The sequence below is a fragment of the Arachis duranensis genome, chromosome 9 (assembly GCF_000817695.3).
Source record: "Arachis duranensis cultivar V14167 chromosome 9, aradu.V14167.gnm2.J7QH, whole genome shotgun sequence".
NCBI lineage: Eukaryota > Viridiplantae > Streptophyta > Magnoliopsida > Fabales > Fabaceae > Arachis > Arachis duranensis.
In genome coordinates, this window is record NC_029780.3 from 5,393,340 (window position 1) to 5,398,853 (window position 5,514).

A 5,514-nucleotide genomic window follows, 5' to 3' on the forward strand; every position below is an offset into this window, starting at 1 on the left:
TTGATTTACATACGACTACTCTGAATTTTGTTGCAGTCATTTGAATAGCATTGTGTAGCTGAATAATTCGTGAACATTGACTGTGAAACTAACACGTTAACATGAATCTGTGTTAGTTTTGATTAATTATCTGGAATTTATAGCAGACGCTCGGGTGTAGATCAGAACTTTTTTGGGTGTATTTTTGCTAGAAGTGTAGGTGTATTTACAGTTTATGGCTTTTTCTGTTATTTTAGCTTTGTTGTCGTTCGGGTGTATTATAACAGATATGATTGGGTGAGTTTTTAGTTTTTGCCATGGTGTATTCTGCAGCCTGTGTATTTACAGTTTATGGCTTTTATTATTATTTTAGTTGAGTTGTTGCGGTTCGGGTGTATTATATCAGACATGATTGGGTGTATTTTTAGTTTTTGACATGGTGTATTCTGCAGCCTCTCTCTGTTGTTGATGACCAGTTTGTTCTGAAGATTGGAATGACCTTTACCACCTTTGAAGATGCTGGAAAATTTTACATGAACTATGCCAAGGCTGCAGGTTTTTCTACAAGAATTCGGAGCACAAATAGGAAGAGAAACGAGATTAAGAATCAATTGATTACATGTAGTAGAGAGGAAAAATGGAAATCTAAAATATCTCAAACAGCATAGGGAACTAAACATGTCCATTCGTCGTACAATAGCGAATAACGAGGAGGCTGCTATTAGACCAAGCAAAACTTACCAATCATTTGTTGTGGTTGCCGGGGGTCATCGCGAGTTAAATTTTATTGAAAAGGATGTGAGGAATTACATTACGAGAGAAGTGCGAGAAGTGTGGGTGTGCTTAAAGACTTATTTGATAGGAATTGGAATGATTTTCTGCTGAATTTTGGTCTTGTGGACAACAAGTGGCTTTCAGGTAATGTTTGTTTAAAATCTGCAGCAGAGGTGTAAATTTAATCTTTTTTCGCGTGTATTTATAGTCTGTATTTGGGTGTATTCTGCAGATCTCTATGAAGACCATCATATATGGATTCCAATCTATCTAGATCACCACTTATGGGCAGGGATGAGAAGTACACAAAGGAGCGAGAGCATGCATTCTTTTGGGTGTAAAAGCAGTGTTCTTTTGGGTGTATTTTTAAATTTTCTTGTATTTCACATTTTACATATATATACTTCAGAATCTTATTTTTATGTTATAAAATACTGTTTGTTTTTTTTTACAACGGTTTAAGGGTTTTAGGTATTAGCGTTTAGGGTTTTAGGGTTTACGGTTTAGGTTTTAGGGTTTACGGGTTAGGGGTTAAGGTTTAGGTTTTAAGTGTTTAGGGTTCAGAGTTTTAGGGATAAAGCATCAGGGGGATAGATTTTTGGGTGTATATTCAACTTTTTTTGGGTGTAAAAAATGGCAGGTTATGGGTGTATATTTGGTTTGATGTTTTCCTTCATATTATTGTACCTGTAATTCATACATTTTGAATACAGCAGAGAGAGTTTAATTATTGAAAGAAATTTTACAATAAACTGGATTATAATTGAAAAATTTTTACAGCATGTGTTCAATTTGTTACAGGACTATATAACATTTACATTAATCAGTGTCAATATCCTTAGAATCTATCTGACAATTTGGTGATGCACCGTTAGTGGTGAGATGTGCATCAAGCCACCGAATCCCAAATCTCTCACAATCGTTTTCTTCTCCTCACTCATGTTTCTGAATTTATCACTTAAGAGATGTGTTGCACACTTAAGGTCTTTGGTTTGATGTAAACAAAAATAAAATTATAGTCAGATATATTTCTATTATATAAAACTGATTTTATGTAAGACATATATTTGTTCTTACATTTCTTCCAGGTTGGTTTCTCGCTGCCATTTTTTCTGAAATGAAAAATACATCCAAAGATATCAGTAAGATACGCCCATATATATGAGTCAGATACACCCAAAGATATGATTCAGATACACCCATAGATATGAGTCAGATACACCCATATATATCAGTAAGATACACCCAAAGATATGATTCAGATACACGCATATATATCAGTCAGATATCAATCAAACATGCATCAATATACAAGGTCAAGCAACATTACAAGGTCAAGCAATATACACCCATGGACAAGCAAATATTAGAGCAGTTGCAACTGTTGACTATATTACAGTATATCAGTTCAGAAATATACACCCAACAAATTATGCTATATACACCCAACAAAATACTCAATATACACCCACCAAATTACGCAATATACTCCAAAAAATCAGTTACTAGAAGAACTAGAACAACAAGAACAGTAACACCTAGAACAACTAAGAAGAACAGAATAACCTAGAAGCAAGAATAACAGTAAAACCTAAAACAAGTAGAACATTAAAAACTGTAAAATGAGACCTAGAACAAGAAGAACATTAAAACCTAGAAGAACGTAGAAGAACAGTAAAACCTAGTTCTTCGTTTTCGAAATGTGGAAAATATATAATATGAGTAAAATAGTAACGTAACATACCTTGAGTATTATAACTTCGTTTTTTCTGGAGATTGTTGATCGAGAGTTCTATGTTGTGTTGATGGAGAGTTCTAATCTTCGCGACGAGTCCTATCTCTGCAGTTTGGAATGTTGCTCGAAAACGGACGGTTTGTATTTTCTTCGAAGGACTTGGAGAAGTGGAAGAGTGCGCCATTAAGGAGCGCTGTTTTGCGAAGAGCAACCGTTGAGTGGAGCGCGTGTAGTTTACGTTCCATTCAAAGAGAGGTGAGTGCGCGTGTGAGTGAAGTGTGGGCTAGAAACTTGTAAAACTTGTAGAGTCTTTTTGCTTGTATGTGTAGCAGGCCCGTTAATATATTTGTCTAATATCCTAAAAGATTAGAATTAATTTGTTATTATTTTTGTCAGCAATTAATTTTATTCGTAATAAAAATTGTTAGACAACAATAATTTAATTTAAAATATCATTAAAGGAAAATTGTTGGGAGACTCTTCTTTTTTTATGATATTTGTAATTCAACTCTTTATAATACGATTTAGATATCAATGATTTTATTGAAGAAATTAAAAAAAAAACTACTTCTATTTATTATTATCTGTCACTTTAATTTATCTATTTGCTTTATAATATCTTTCAGCATTTTATATAAAATTTAATATTAAAATATTAAATATATCTTAATATATAAAAGTGATGAAAATTATTATACTTTTTTAATTTGGTTATGTTATTTTTACCGTAAAAATTCATATGCAGCTGTTTTTATATAAAGCTGATAGTTAAAAATTATTAGATGTTTTGATATATTTGACTAAATTGTTATCTAATATATAAAGTTTATTAACGGTTAGTTGCATTCGAGTTTTTATTTATTTTTATATTATATTTAATTTTTATTTTTTTTTAACAATTGTGTTGTATTCAACCAAAATGACAAATAAAAAAGAACAAAAGGATCGGAGTATATTATTTGAAAATGAGAATCACTTAGAAAACTTGGAATTGGATTATAAAAGATGGATAGATTATGATAATTTAAAAGCTTCAAGAAGTTGCATGATTTTCATTAAGAGAAACTGAAGTTGAATGGAACTAATTGTTCAACGATGGTCCACTAACAGTGTATGAAGAAGGAAAAAATTTCTATGATATAGTTTGTTTGTGTATTTAGTATTTGTAGTTTCGCAAATGACATATGAATGAAATGAAATCAAAAGTGGAATATGGGTCATAGTGGGATACAAATTAAAGAGTATGTAGGTTCTGTGCGTTGCTTTATGTATGGAAGAATCCCACATTTTATGCTGGACAATACATTCATTTGCATTATTAACATTCAAGATCACATGCACTTTACCTCGTAGGGACATTAAATAATAATACTAATAATAATAATAACGACAATTAATAACGAATTATTATGAATTTCGAAGGGCTAATCTCTGAGTTTTACATTGACCAGTTTTAATATTTAAAAAAGAGTCTTATATGACTATAAGTTAAGTTCCCTTGTAGCTAAAGAAAAATCTAGATGTTTAAAATATAATTAAAATATTCTTTAGCTGGATTGTTTAATGGGAGATACTCCAGTTAACGTCTTTATCAAAAGACGCTTATATTTTGCATTATTATTGGACGTATTAATGAATTGGTTATTTTAAAATTTTTAACAAATTAAAATAAAACCAATTTTTTTTATAACAATAATAAAAAATCCATTTTTTTAGAGATTTAATTATATTTTTAAATTTTTAGAAATTTAAATATCCACAAAACAAAAAATCAGGAATATATTTGTCTTTTTATCAAAAAATTTAAAGATATTCAGTTTAGATTGTGTAATTTGATCGGATCAAATCAGGTCTAATAATTATAATACAAACAATTGGATTTATTATTATTATTATAATAAATCGATTTTGTTCTGATTTATTAAAAATAAATTATTAACCAATTTAATAAAAATATCACATAATAACATATATAACATATGTAAACATCTTAAAAAAAAATATTTTTAATATCTTTATTAAAATGATTTCCTTGTTTAATTACAGAGAGCAAAATACAAGAGCTTAACAATACAACATAAGTTGAGTTAACTAATAAAAACAACAAGTTTCAACTTTATAACAGACACCCTAAGACACACGAAAATATAATCAAAACAAAAACATATCTTCTACTCGATCAATAAAGATATCAAAGTCTAAAATATAACAAAAATTATAGCCAATAGATCATATTAAAACACCAAAAGACTATTACTAACTTCTTAAAAGATGTCATACACGCATTTCTCCTTATAATAAGAATTTAGTCTTAATGTTATTCCACTCTTTGTCTTTAATTTTCTCATTTTTTATTATACTATCAACTGTGTATTAATATTTTCTTTTCATTCTTCAGTGCGTAAATATTCTACTAGCTACAATTTTTTCATTACTACATTATAAATCAAATTAAAAATTTAATTTATTTATAAAAATAACTTATTTGCTGCTTAATTTTTATTGTATAGATATTATTATGGTTGATATAATCGTTGAAACCGAACCGATTGTGGCAAAGCTGTTTGCTTTTGTTGGTAGCAATTATAAGCAAAATCTTTGGAGCATTACATTTGGAAATTAGTGATGAAGAATTCAACTTGGCTCAATCACTATTATATGTAGTGGTTCCTATTTTGAGGCAAAGGAATCACCTCAGCAAAAAGTATGTCCCTTCTTCAAATCATCTTACAGTCCTAGTTTAATGGTTGGGAAATATTTGGATGACATAAATTCTCTACACACATTTTTAACTTATTATTTTGCTAATGTGTACTTTAAGGATCTATTTTAAGAGTAACAACGATTATGATAGTTATACAATTTTAACAATATTTAAAATATGTTGTTAATATATATATTAAAGTAGTATTTTTTTATTATTTAATAATATTTATAGATACCATAACTTATAATGTATTTATACATCAAAATTAAAGTCACGTATATATATATATAGTCAAATAATTTAAATGATATAATTTTTT